The 15028-nt window shown below is 45.8% G+C and overlaps 1 non-coding gene across 1 annotated transcript; it reads right to left on the reverse strand.

Moving 5' to 3' along the window:
• Positions 1 to 8056: 8056 nt before the first annotated feature.
• LOC114594683 (uncharacterized) lies at positions 8057 to 15023 on the reverse strand. Its single transcript, XR_003706048.2, has 2 exons — positions 14657 to 15023; positions 8057 to 8305 (listed from the first exon to the last, which is right to left on the reverse strand). It is a non-coding gene; the product is annotated as an uncharacterized LOC114594683 (transcript).
• Positions 15024 to 15028: the final 5 nt, after the last annotated feature.

Raw genomic sequence — 15028 nt, forward strand, 5'->3', positions numbered from 1 at the left:
CCGGGGAACCAGTGTTGTCGACTACATTTTATTGACGCCGGAGCTATTCTCAATTTCTACAAAAATGGAAGTGGCTGAATATTTTGGTGGTGACCACCTTCCATTGACTCTATTGTTAAACCTAATAGAGCCATTTTCAGCCCCCTCAAACCATAGTTCCACGGCACAAAGCCACCCTGTATACAAAACAAAGAAATGGACAAGCCTCAGTTCCTCTCTTGCCCTGGACATACAAAAATCATTTGATATGTCTGCAGTTCCCTCTGACCCAATTCTGCCTGCTGACCAATACCGGAAATTAATCGATGCTTTCTCAACAACCTACATAACCACCACCTCGCCTATCCACCAACGCCTCTTCTTTGAATCACCTTGGTTTGACAAGGAATGTAAAGCCCTAAGAAGGCGAATTAGGAAAATGGTCAGAATCATCAAATTTTCCAACGACCCCCAAACCCGTGCAAAGCTCATAGATATTAAAAGGACATACAGAAACATGATTCATTGCAAGAAACAGCAGCACATCCTTGAGGCTTGGTCCACTCTTCGTTCGGCTGTAGAGAGGCATGACTCCCGCTCCTTCTGGCGCTTAGTTAGACCTTCGGCACCACTCAACTCAGCTACCCAGATTTCCGCTGACGAATGGATTGCCTATTATTCAACCAGTTTCGCTTCTCCAAATCATCTTACAGATTTCCTTCAATCCCCGTCGGACCTCTGTTCCTGTTCTCTTAGTCCCACTTCCTCAATAAACTTTACCTCAACTCGCATCTTCAACATCATAATGTCCATGCGAAGGAATAAGGCCCCCGGCCCAGACATGGTCCCGTTGGACCTTTTCCTGACTGATCCTCTTTGGTGGAGCAAACAGCTGACTCCTGTATTCACCGCTATCTCCTCCGCCCTAGACATCCCCGACTCCTGGAGAGAAGCTATAATAGTTCCGATCTTCAAAGGCGGCCAGCCAAACATCCCTAGGAAATATCGCCCCATCAGTTTATTATCTATTCCGGGGAAAATATTTGCCGCTGTTTTACTGGAAGAACTTCTTTCATGGGTCCAGGAGAGGAACATTCTACCGCTAGAACAGATTGGCTTCCGAAAGTCAGCATCAACCATGGACCACTGTCTAACTCTCTATCACCTTGCCAGTAAATACACTGCACCAAGGCAAGGCCACCTATTTGCCGCTTTCATGGACCTGGAGGCCGCCTTTGATTCCATTCCTAGGCAGAGATTATGGTCCAAACTTGCCCATCTGGGAATTGATCCGCACCTCCTCTCCCTAATTATTTCCCTTTATTCAAACACCACAGCTTGTGTCCGAAGTGATCCAAACGGCTCCCTTACCACTCCATTCCCAACAGCCAAGGGCGTCCGACAAGGTTGTCTCTTGGCCCCTTTACTGTTTAATCTCTATCTTCATGATGCAATTACCCCTTTGAAGCTAGCATCTAAGTATCCTCCTCACTTAGCAGGCCACCCCATTGTTTCCCTTTTCTATGCAGATGACGCCGTCATCTTATCCAGAACAGCTGCGGACCTAGCAAATACAGTTAATGCATTTATCGCCTATTGTAAGGCGGAAGCTCTTAATATTAATTATAAAAAATCGAAAGTCCTCCACTTCACTCGTTCCTGCAAACTCAAGCTGGAGCCGCTTAAGATCACAGGTGGCTACTTAGAAAAGGTAAAAGCCTTTAAATATCTAGGCTTAATATTCACCTATAATCTCTCCTGGACCACCCATCTACAATCTGCCTTTCTCGCTGCAACCACGACCTCTAATGCCATTGTCCGATTTTACCACCAGAAGGGCGGCAAACACCTTCCAGCAGCAATTCAAATATTTAATGCCAAAATTGTCCCTAAATTATTATATGGCTGTGAAGTATGGACTACAGCAATATCAGGTAACTTGGATCGCCCACTTCATATGTTTCTGAGATCTCTTTCCGGCGTCCCGAGATGTGTCTCAGGTGCAGCCCTACGACTTGAGTTCGCCCAGCCCTCAATTGTAAAATGAGCACGGAGTCGAGCCATTTCCTATAGCTCCCACCTACTAGCATCGGATGCTCGAATTAGAGGTGGTTTTTCCAATCTGATCCTAAGAGATATTCATAATTCCCCCTGGAAAACTACAATTAACCTCAAACTCCGCTCTTTTCTCAATCTGAATTGCAAAACTGTTCTTAACTTAGAGTGTATCAGTCCGGCGGCCCTACCTCCAATTAAAAAGAAGCTACAGCAACTTGACTTCTCTAACTGCTTCACAATTTCTTCGGAGGCTAAGCGAAGGGCCTTTACCTGTGCCCGTCTCAACTGTTTTCCTACAGCAGTTCTGTCGGGTCGTTATTCCAGAGTTCCCATCGCAAATAGAACATGCACCTGTAATGACACGGCTCTGGAGACTATGGAACATGTAATGCTCTTCTGTCCCAACTGGACAGATGAAAGATCTCGGTTTTTAACTCCTCTCGTGAACAAGCTTCATCTCCCAATCCAGCCCTGGATAGTGTCCCTTTTTTTGCAGGATTCTGATTGTTGGATTACCGAGATGACAGCTAACTTCCTGCTCAGTGTGATGAAGAGGAAAGCGGCACTAACTTATTCTTTAACACCACAGCTGCAGTCGATATGCCGCACAACCGAACGAAGTTCCAAGTAGCCTTATTATACAAGGACAATGGAGCTAGGACAAATCTGAGGAGCCGAAGGACCCTTTAATGATCCTCCGCCAGCCTCAGCAGTTTTTTGTCTTTCTGTTTTTGTACTATCTGTCACTCGAAGTTTTAAATCCCCTGTCGCTTTTGTTATCCCCCCCCTTTTTTTTCTCTTTTCCCTTTCTTTAAGTACTCGCCCAGGACGATATCTACCTTTATCTCCCCACCCCCATTTTATGTTGTTATTTCTATGTATATCATGCTATGGCCACACGGCTAACGCAATAAAATCTATTGAATTGATCACTCCAAAATATGAATCAAATCCCACATTGCTGCATTTTAAGCCACATAACAGTTTGCATTCGTCTAGCGTTGACACCACCTATTCAGTGGAAAATCTCTGTGTGTGAATTAACTTTCTCCATCCTAAGTTACTCTGTTGGACCAGCTTTTAAGAGAAACAAAGGGAACTTTAACTAGCAACTTGATCTTCAAATTGCTTTATGGCAGGATATAAATGGGGCTTCTGTCAAGAAAAGCAATGACAGCTGGCACCTCTGAACTCCATTATTTTAACAAAACTCAACATTTTCTTGTGGCCGGGTTCCACACACACCTCTCAGTTCAGATCAAATGTGTTTTGTTTTTGGGAGCTGAAATCAGTGGTACTGTCAAGGCAGTACTTTAGGGCAGAAATCCAGGGCCCCACTCTGTAGGCTAAGCAGAAAGGCCTCAAACACAGCAGGCCTGTAACACATTTCCCCCTCAAAGAATCCTGGAAACTGGAAACGTGCTCAGAGTCACTCTGTTGTTTCATTTTACCTGTTTTCCTTCTGCACCTGGTCCATCTTGGAGGTCTAGAAAACAAACAAACAAACCCCAAAGCAGATCCAAAAAAACTGAGGTCTGCCCACCCCGGTAACCATACTATCTTAGCTTACTAAATTTAAGCAGCTCTCAGATTTGTGCGGTAGATATTGAACTAACCCTGTCTGTGTTTGCAATGGACCAAAGACAAGAAGTATCACAAAATTGAATCAGTTTGGCTGAGATACTTTATCTCTCCTGTGTCTCTCTCTGTGCACTGAATTTTACATTTATTACAGACACCATATTGCTGCCAGTGCTCCTTTGCAGTAAAAAAAAAAAGAGGGAGCCAGCAAAACCATTTACCTACTGAAAAGATTCTGTCCTTGCCCAGTCAAGGATCTCAAACTATGTCAACCTCAGGCTGCTGTAGCACCTTAGAGTAGACCAGCACTAAATATGTGTGAGCTGAGCCAGCTATGTAATTTTATTTACTATTAATTTTGATCTTGCTTTTGTATTGCATATATTTTAACTCCATGTGTGCTCATCCAATCACTTAGGTCTGTGGAACTGGCACTTTTACAAGTGTTTGCACCCCACTTGCAATGAATTGGTCCTTCAGCCCACTCTTTGGAACTCCTTGCCCATGTTAGGCAGGTACCTTTGTTGTACATATTGTTGGAAGTTACCCCTGCAATGCAGGAATATGCAGCTGTCCCATACGGGGATCAAACCTGCAACCTTGGCGCTATCAGCACCATGCTCTAACCAACTGAGCCATCACTGTTATGTTTCAGCAAGCCTACCCAAGCATGTAATGTTAGCATGCAATTTTAACAGGTGATTTTAATAAATATAATGGTTTATAAATTACTTGTTTTTAAAATATTTTTAACAAGTTTGTTTGTTTGTTACCCACCCTTTATCCTAAGGTCCCAGGATGAGTTACAGTATTAAAAGACAATATAAAAACATTTTTGAACAACTTGCAACCAAGAAAATGAGGTGTGTCCTAAAAACATAATCTCAAGTGTCAAAATGTATGACAACTTGTTATGAAACCAAATGTTATCTAACTTGTTTTTGTTTGTTTTTATCTGTATTTTTTAATAAATAGTTTAGGTTGTCTTTTGCAAACCTCCTAGCAGCCTACTGTTTGAGTGTTATATAATAAGTAAATAATGAAGTACAATAGTATCATTTTATCATAATATTTAACTTAACGTGTAATGAATTGCTGTTCCAAACACACTGCTTTATTGTGATAATTAAAAAGGTAAAGGTACCCCTGCCCGTACGGGCCAGTCTTGCCAGACTCTAGGGTTGTGCGCTCATCTCACTCTATAGGCCGGGAGCCAGTGCTGTCCGCAGACACTTCCGGGTCACGTGGCCAGCGTGACATCGCTGCTCTGGCAAGCCAGGGCAGCACACGGAACACCGTTTACCTTCCCGCTAGGAAGCGGTCCCTATTTATCTACTTGTACCCGAAGGTGCTTTCGAACTGCTAGGTTGGCAGGCGCTGAGACCGAGCAACGGGAGCGCACCCCGCCGCAGGGATTCGAACCGCCGACCTTTCGATCGGCAAGTCCTAGGTGCTGAGGCTTTAACCCACAGCGCCACCTGGGTCCCATTGTGATAATTACCTGATGTTTATTCTGAGCAGCTTTGGGCACAACTGAAAAGCAGCTTATAAGGAAACTAAATTAACCACTGGTGCTTGACTGGGTCTAAAGTGAATGTAACATCAGTGAATAATCTAGGGCAGCCTTAGCTGATCTGGTGCTATTATGAACTACAACTCCCATCAATCCAAACATAACTAATGATCAGGGATGATGGGAGTTGTAGTCCACAACACCTCAGAGGAATTAAGTCGGCCACCCCTGATCCAGGCATTTTAACGTCGTCTGGGGGGGGGGGGAGAAGTAAGAGTTGGTCTGTGTTTAGAACAGGGGGCGCCAACCTTTTTGGACCAGTGGCCACATTTTGAATTTTGGGAGCGTGCTGGGGGCACCAGCCACAAAATAACTCCTCTGGGGAGGCATGTGGCACAACCCAAAATTAAATAGACAGCCATCCTCAACAACTTTACGCTCCCCATAAGTCAGCTACGTTCTCTATGTCCTGATTGTAGTGATTGCACAAGACTGATTTTACACAAACAAGCACAGATGTTGTTGCTGTCTTAATAGGGAGGGAACATTCCTCACTACCAGGAAAAATATACAAGGTGGCCACATGACACCCACTCTCATCTCACAGAAACCAGTTAGTGTCATGAGGCTGACAGAGAAATGCTGGGTTTCCGCAGGTCAGGAAAAGGCTGGAGGCTTGAAATGCAACTGACTTCTATTCACAGAAAGTAACACAGTGGGGTCTCTGTGGCTCGACTCCTTCAGCTTGAGACATTGCTGGAAAACTGACCTCTGGCCCTGCCTTTCCCCTCTAGCCTCTCACTCTGGAGACCTCCCCAACAGACGGAGACTGCAATGTGGGGATGGGCCCGTCTGGCCCTTTGCTTGGCAACATGCAGGGCTCTCCTGGAGCCGGGTTGTGAGAGGAGGAGAGCAGCAGGACTGAGACTGCGCTGCTGCGCGATGGCAGGTGTACCTTCCGATTCCTCCCTGTGTCTGTGCTCACACTGAAATGCTCAGCCTCCAGCCTTGCCTTGGAAAGGCCTTCATCTTCTGACCACCACCACCCTGATCACTCCAACCTCTTGCTGCTACCACCTCCCAGCTCATCCCTCCCCCAGTCTCCTCCCTGACGTCCCACCACTAGGACCACAGAGTGTCATGGTCCGGTTCACAGGTGATTGAAGTCCCGGCTGGCGACGTCAGGACCAGGGACAAGATGGCGGGGTGGGAGCAGGAACAGGAGTTCAGAAGCCAGGAGTCAGGAAGCCAAGAGTCCAAGGGTCAGAGAGCCGGGAGTCATGAAGTCAAGGGTCCGAGGGTCCGGAAGCAAGGAGTCACGAAGTCAAGGGTCCAAGGATCAAGAAGCAAGGAGTCATGAAGTCAAGGAACCAAACGCAGCAAGGTAGGAAATGTGTTGCTGTGGCAAAGAGCTGAAGGGAAATGCTAACCTTACACCCTTCCCAGCTCTTGCCACCAGGTGCTGTGAGTTACCAATCGGCCTCACCTGTGCGGCCATGCCTTGCCTCTTCAGAACAAACTTAGGAAGGCTCCAGTCCTGCAAAGTCCTACTGGTCACAGGGCCTGGCTCCTGCACGCACTTCTGACATGGAGTCTAAGTCCTCATCTTCCCTGTCCTGCCTGGGGAACTCCTGGGCGGGAGGCTCCTATCACTCCTCCTCATCCAGCCAGTTCCTGACAGAAGGCAACTGCATGTTTTGCCCCTTAACTTTCTTTCAAGGCAGGCTAGAGATGTACTTTCCCCCTCCCTCAATGAAAGCTCAATGTCTTGGGCACCTGCTCAGGTGTTCCAGTGAAAGCCTTTGAAGGCGCCATGGTGCACAGCTGATCTACTCTGGAAAGCAATAATAGGAAAAATAACATCTTCTTACATAACAGATCTGGGCACCTTCTGTTTTATTCAGAGTGGCATCTGCTGACTTTGGGGACCAAGCTACAGTTTCATTCCCTTTTTTAAAATTTTTTGCTCTGCTGTCTCAGTTAAGGCAGAATAAAATGTGTTCAGCTTCCTTTTACGCAGATCTGCCTAGCAGCAGTTCATGGGCCATGTCTGCTCTAAGGTAATGTCATCTGGTCCTTGGCAGCGCTGTCCAATTTTAGTTAAGGTATGGCACTTTTTTTTGTTGAGGAAGCTTCCTTAGATCAAGTCAGACCAGGCATAGGCAACCTTCAGGCCCCCAGATGTTTTGGACTACAATTCCCATCATCCCTGACCACTGGTCCTGTTAGCTAGGGATCATGGGAGTTGTAGGCCGAAACATCTGGAGGGCCGAAGGTTGCCTGAGTCAGACCCATGGTCCATCAAGCTCAGGTTGTCAAAAATGATTGGCAGCAGCTCTGTGGGGTTTTGAGAAGGGGTCTTCCCTAGCCCTCCTTGGAGATGGCAGAGATTGAACCCAGAGCCTTCTGCATGCAAAGCAGGTGTTCTTCTGCTGAACTGCAGCTCCCTTCTTGCAATTTTGAGAGCAGTAAGAATAAAGTATTACAGTTGTCCCATGTTTTAATATTATGTAACTGTCATGTAACTCTGTTAAACCACAGAGCCTAGGACCTGCTGATCAGAAGGCCGGCGGTTTGAATCCCCGCAATGGGGTGAGCTCCCATTGCTCAGTCCCTGCTTCTGGCAACCTAGCAGTTTGAAAGCACGTCAAAGTGCAAGTAGATAAATAGGTACCGCTCCGGCGGGAAGGTAAACGGTGTTTCTGTGCGCTGCTCTGGTTCGCCAGAAACAGCTTAGTCATGCTGGCCACATGATTGGGAAGTTGTATGCCGGCTCCCTCGGCCAATAAAGCGAGATGAGCGTCGTAACCCCAGAGTTGGTCACGACTGGACCTAATGGTCAGGGGTCCCTTTACCTTTTTTAAACTGTCTTTAATTATTTGATTACTGAAACGACAAACACAAAATGTTCTCTTAAATAGTGCATTAGATACAAGCCAAGTGTGTTAAATTTATTTCTTATTCACTTAGTCTGGACCAAGGAAATAGATACAATTTTTAAAATAAAAAAACCCTACTGGCATATTTTACATAACTTATTTTCAAACTATTTAATTTTTTGGTAACCAATTTAATTCAAACACCGACAGTATTATAATTATTTGCTCCTGAGAAATGCACAGCACTCCAGGAAAAGCAGCCTTTGAGGAGCACGTCATCCAAAGATGGCATGGCCTGCAAGATACAAAGTAAAGAAGCATAAAACAGAATCAGTAGGAGCCGACAACTTTCTTAGAACCATTTGGTGAAAGCAAGAGTAGCCGATGTGGTGCTGTCTAGATGTTGTGGACTACATGCTCCAACAGCCTCAGCCAATATAGCCAATGATCAGGGATGATGGGAGTTTTAGTCCACAACATCTGTAGGGCACCATCTTGGCTAACTTTTGAGTTAAATCAACAAGCTCTCTACAGATGTTCAAGAACTGGAATGAAGCAACATGTGAGGGAGAGCAGCCTGCCAGCTCCACCTTCCCCAACCCGTCAAACAGCTGGACAGCTACTGTCTGAAGTGGGAAGCTCCCAGCATGATGTAACCTGTACTGGTAAGAGCCATTGTGGTGTAGTGGTTAGAGTGCTGGTCTAGGACCTGGGAGACCAGGGTAAGCTGCTTTTCAGAAAATGCAAACTGAATCAACATTCTCCCCTATCCCAGCAGTCTCTGGCCACTATGATTCAAAATTCACACTTCTACAAATGTTGTGATCTAGTTCTCCAACTAATTTAAAAAAAGAATTAGGTGAAAATGTGTAAAAAAATGCATATAAGTGAAAAATTACACAAAAAGTTAGGAAAAGTTGCTTGCAAAAATGTGTAAAAACTGCAAACAGAAATATGCTTATTAGGAGAAAATTGCACTATATTGCTGCTGAATTTTCATGGATAATTTTATTTATTTGTTCATGGAAGTTGCTGCAGAAATTTGGAGAACCAAATGTAAGTTTCGAAAGACTAGAAAGCAAAACTGACAAGAGTGATCTATCTCTAACCTTGAGAGAATTTTTCAGACCAAATTGTTTAACTCTACTTGAGTGTCCTTTCTCCCAGTCTTAAAAGTTAATCATGCATGGAACTGTGGGCCAGGCAAGATAAGGCAAAAAGCTAAATAAATAAGCGCTGTCTTTCTCCTCATTGTTTTGCAAGCAGCATCTAAAATAAATTCAGTGGTGATGATGTAACACCTGTTCTGCTGCTTCAGCCCATACTCAACATCAGTTTTCAGTTTTGTTTTACAAGGAATTAGTTGGTGGCTGAGTCAGTGATCAATCCCCAGGTCCTGTTTGCGGCAGCAAAGCTCAGCCATGAAATATGCCCACCCACTCTAAACAACAATGTCTCTTAGCTGATTGTCTTTTCCTTACTATTGAGCAATAATAACCAGTCTCCACATGGAGTGGGGGTGGGCAGATGGGCTTGGGAAATATGTCCTCAGATGAATACGCTTCCTTGAACAGCCCCCAACCCCTCTTTGTCACTGTTTGTATATTCATTCTATTTACTCCCTTCTTCCAAAGGAAACCAAACCCAGGTAAGCACTGTGTGTATCCCTGAAAGTTTTCACCACTTTGGGGGAGTGAGACAAGCATAACTCTACCACATAGGGAAGTAATGCAGGTGAATTGCACCTCAGGAGAAAGAAAGATCATGCCATACTTTTCAGCAGCTTCATGCTAGGTAAAGGAGAATGGAACAGAAGAGATGGGAGTTAAGAGCACAAGAGGCAGGATGGGCAGAGAGTGAGCAGTAGGCCCATTGCAAACTAAGGGGCTAACTCATGCACACAAATTTTTGCAAAGCACATGCCATCAATCACATAAAAATGCTGTCCTTTATTATTTCCCCATTTAATCTGGAATTACTGTGAGCGCAGAAAACATAAGTAAAAAACAAATAAATCCCTTAAAACAGGAGGGAAATATGGGCTGGTATTTTGACGAGGATGTCATGCAGGTGCTATGAAAAATTGCATCCATGTGCAGCACCTAATCCATGATAAACTGTTGTGCGGAAGTGCCCCTCATTACTCCTCCAAAGTTGATGCATAGAGAGGGGTGGAATTACAGATTCCTACAGTTCAACATAGGGACGCGGGTGGCGCTGTGGGTAAAAGCCTCAGCGCCTAGGGCTTGCCGATCGAAAGGTCGGCGGTTCAAATCCCCGTGGCGGAGTACGCTCCCGTTGTTCGGTCCCAGCGCCTGCCAACCTAGCAGTTCGAAAGCACTCCCGAGTGCAAGTAGATAAATAGGGACTGCTTACTAGCGGGAAGGTAAACGGCGTTTCCGTGTGCGGCTCTGGCTCACCAGAGCAGCGATGTCACGCTGGCCACGTGACCCGGAAGTGTCTCCGGACAGCGCTGGCCCCCGGCCTCTTGAGTGAGATGGGCGCACAACCCTAGAGTCTGTCAAGACTGGCCCGTACGGGCAGGGGTACCTTTACCTTTACCTTACAGTTCAACATTTACTTGCAATGTAATATATTGTTATGTGTTTGTGGGTGACAGACCTTTTAATCCCTGTACCCTGTACACATGACCCGGAAAAACTGTCTGCAGACAAACATCGGCTCCATCGGCCAGTAAAGCGAGATGAGCACCGCAACCCCAGAGTCGTTCGCGACTGGACTTAACTGTCAGGGGTCCTTTTCCTTGTGAACTTTACCTCGGTCTAAGAATGGAATCTGAACAGTGAAAGGGCACTGGGAGGCCTCATTAGGGAAAGTGTGCCTCAGATTAAGTACTGTTTTGGCTTAAGAACGGACCTCCAGAATGGATTAAGTTCGTAAACCGAGATACTGCCATATTAAAAACACAATAAAACATTAAACATTAAAACTTCCCTAAACAGGGCTGCCTTCAGATGTCTTCTAAAAGTCAGGTAGTTGTTTATTTCCTTGACATCTGATGGTACAGGGTGGGCGCCACTACAAGGAAGGCCCTCTGCCTGGTTCCCTGTAGCCTCACTTCTCGCAGTGAGGGAACTGCCAGAAGGCCCTTGGAGCTGGACCTCAGTGTCTGGGCTGAACAATGGGGGTGGAGACACTCCTTCAGGTACACTGGGCCGAGACTATGTGCCAGGCAGTAAATGGGTGGATCTCCACCCCAGGTTCTGCATGGCTAGCCAAAGACAACACCAGAGCTTCAGGAAGGGAGTTTCAGGATTGCAGTGGGCATGGTGTAAGCTGGAGGAAAGATAATTGCAGTTTGCAAGTAGCGCCAAGCTGGAGAAAGGTGGGAGTCAGAGCACAATGTGGGCTGACAGTTTGAATCTAAGACAGAATCCAAGGGAGAAACGGAACCCTCTTGTACTGTAATGCTGGAAGCCCCTCCATCATAGGATCAGGTTGTATAGATGTGTAAATAAGCCATATATCATAAAGACACCTCAGTCTCCGCTGTTCCTCATTGTCCAAAAGGAAACACAAACCTGGGGTAAAGAGTGCCTGGAACTCCCTATAATCTCTGCTGTGGAGATTGGCGATATTGTGTGTCACAATATATTACAAATTAGCTTACTTTTTTCCTGGAAATGCCTCTTTTCCTTATTTTCAGGAGGGCCTATTGTTATCCAGGAGGCCCTGTCACTGATGTACTCATGCTTCACTATTTTAAAAATCTCTGCCGAATTGCGGTTAGAAAAGGGATAATGTCTCCTCTGAGGCCTGAGCCAGGCTGTTTCGGACTTTCCTTCCAACCAGCATCCAGGGTCCCTCAACTTGTTATATTCAATCAAGAGCTTTTTCTCATCTTCGGCCATGTTGGTCAATTGGAACTTCTCTTTATCCCGAGATGAAGTCCTGCTTTTAAAAGCAGAGCAAAAATATAAGCAAGCCTCAGTAACTTCAAATGCTTTTAGTCCATGTGAAAGCAGGACACCTTAGCCCTGCTCAGTTGCTATAGGAATGAAACCTAAGATACAGTTGTGCAACAGAAGATGGTACAATCGGCTCTCTCCCTCCACCCCCATGCTGATCAGTACTACTGTTTCTGGGATCAAATAATAAGGACGCTTTAAAACAAGGATAAGAAACGTGTCCAGGGGCCACCTTCCCTTGTGTGCAACCTTCTGAGGGCCGCATGCTAGAGGTGGGTGGGACCAGAGGCAAAAAGTGGTTGGAGCGATTATATTCCCACACCCCTCTCTGTCTTCCGTTCAAGCAAGCAAGAGGCATTATCTGAGTTTAAGGTCCCATATCAGCCAGGCAAAAACATTAAAGGAGAGTGCGCTTGTGGAAGGGGGGACTCCCTAGGGCCAGACAGCCTAGCCAGTGATCAGGGACAATGGGAGTTGTAGTCCACAACATCTGTAGGGCACCCTGTTGGCTACCTTTGGGTTAAATCCATCATCTAATACAGAGGTTCCCAAACTTGTTTGCCCCACCTCCCACCTTTTCAGAGAGAGAAAATACTCAGCGCCCCCTAACTCAGTCTGATCTGCCCCAGGGGCAGGGCTGGTGCCACAGCCTGCCTGCCATTGGCCAAATAGGCAAGCTGTGATCTACTTCCCAGGCCTGGGAAGCTGAAAAGGGTTCACCCAAGCCCAGGAAAACCCCTCACCTGCAGCACGACCACCAGATCCAGGGGAGGCATTGTTGCCATCCCGCAACAGTGCCCGACCTGGTAGTAAGCATTATTTTTTGAAATTCTCTTCTTTATGCTTCTACTGCCTTCTTATTTTTATTCAATGCCCCCCAATTGCACCTGAGGCTACTAACTGCTCCCCTGGATCATTCTAACACCCCTCCCCCAGGGGGTGGCATCACCCAGTTTGGGAAACACAGATCTAATATGACAGGAATAAATAATTATTACAGATGATGCATCTAAGTTGTGAAATAGGCTAGAAATGAACTCTTTAAAAGAAGGTACTTGGCCATCCAACTCATGAAGAGGTGCTGGAAGTGCTCCTTGTTCGAAGCACCATTTGATTTATAGCTGATTTGTGATAGAAATGATAATTTGGATGCAGCCTAGGTCTCCAGAACAGCCTTTCCCAAGCTGGTGCCCTCCAGATGTTTTGGACTGCATTTCCCATCAGCCCTGCCAGCAAAGACAGTGGCCAAGAATGATGGGTAGATCAAAACTGGGGAGGGTTGTTCTGGCAAACCACGGTCAGCATGCCAATCTTGATAAGGTCGTTGTTTCTTAGATTACATGTCTTGCCAGAAAGTACTCCTATATTCTTCCCAATATGCTGGAGCTAGAGGTGGAGGCCTCCTATACCAGCTCAATCTTTAAGCAACACATACCCTGCAGTGCTCTGATTTCCTAAGAGATTATTGAGTGGGACTGCCAACTTACCGGTAGATCTCCTGATGGAAAAACAGGGACTGTTTAGAACTTCAGGAAGTTCCGTAGATGCTTAGCAACTGGCAATTCGAATAATCAGCTGTCGCCTTCTCTGCCAGCTTTTAAAAGCTTGCTGAAAACTTTTCTGTGCTGCCTGGCCTATATAGGCAATTAAGAGCTCATCCCCCACAGTGGCCTATTCATGTTTGTTGTTAATTTCTTTTTGCTTTAAACTTATTTTTAACTTTCATTATGTTATTGTTTGGTTTTATGTTTTCATATTATTGTAAGCAGCTGTGATATATTTTTATAATACAGTGGCATATAAATATTTATAAACAAATCATGACTAAATTAGCAATAAGGCTTCCCTTTGCTTGTCCAACCTTGTTGTCTTAAATTTTTTTTTGCAAGGAAGAGGTCTTTGTAGTTGCTGCAAAGCCTAGATCTTGCACATAAGAGTGTGAGGTTTCTCTGAACCTAGTGATACAGTACACTGTACAATAAAACAAGGACAAACTGGATAAGATACTATTTTACCTTCCAACTCTCTGCATAGTATCCCCTCTAGGGCAACATGTAGGTTTAGAAGAATGATTTAGATCAGGCATGAGTGGCATAAGTTGTGTATCTTGTGCACTGAACCACTTGGGTCCAGGAGACCTTAGGGGCTGCCTGAGTCCTTATAGATCAGCTCAATCGCAGAGATCATCTGGAGGAGGACTGTTATTCCCCCCACCATGTTACAGAGGCGTGACTGGCCTCAGTTTAGTGCCGCTGGTCCTGTGCTGTAAAACATACTACCAGCAGATATTCAGCAGACATCCTCACTTTTGAACATCTCTTGAAGACATTTTATGCCCATAGCCCTTTGCAGTTTAACATCTTACTGAGTACCCAGTCCTCTTAACGATGGTTTTCTACATTTTTGACGGGTTTCTTTATATTACTGCCCTGATATTTCATAATATTTCATGTAGAAGGGTTAGAGACACCCCCTACCCTCAAATGCCTGAGCCGTGATCTTAAGCAAGGGTGCTTCTAGCCAAGAGAAGAAAAAGCCAGAAAATGCAATCACAGATCTCTCACATCACGCTTAATCCGGCCCTTCTGAACCTGTGTTTCCCTGCACCTGAAATGACACACTACCTACAGAACCGCTTTCTGTCTCTTTCCTCCATCCACCCATCTTGGAAAAACAACAACAGTGCAGTGCAAATGCACATTTCACACAGTACCTACCCCATTGCAATACAAAAACAATGAGTCATCTTCTCTGTGGACACTTTAATTTTGTTTTTGTGTTTGGATCCGTCCTACTGCACCCTCTGATTTCCAGGAGCTGGCCGGGTGTCTCTGTAGCATCCTTCTTTTCTCACTGCATGCAAGGCAGGCACGAAGGGGTGCACGGAGAATGGCAAGGGTGGGTGCGCGGGGGGAGAAACCTCTCTGGCGCCGGACGAGGGCCTGAGGGTTGAGAAAGGCGAGGATCCCAGCAACCCCCGCGGGGAGGGGTCAGTAGAGAGCTCCACGTGGCCCCCAGTGACATGGAAGAGGCGCACAAGCCTCGGACGGATGGAGAGATGGGCTAAGCCCCGCCCCCTTTCCCCGAGC

Source organism: Podarcis muralis, chromosome 3 (assembly GCF_964188315.1).
Source record: "Podarcis muralis chromosome 3, rPodMur119.hap1.1, whole genome shotgun sequence".
Taxonomy (NCBI): domain Eukaryota; kingdom Metazoa; phylum Chordata; class Lepidosauria; order Squamata; family Lacertidae; genus Podarcis; species Podarcis muralis.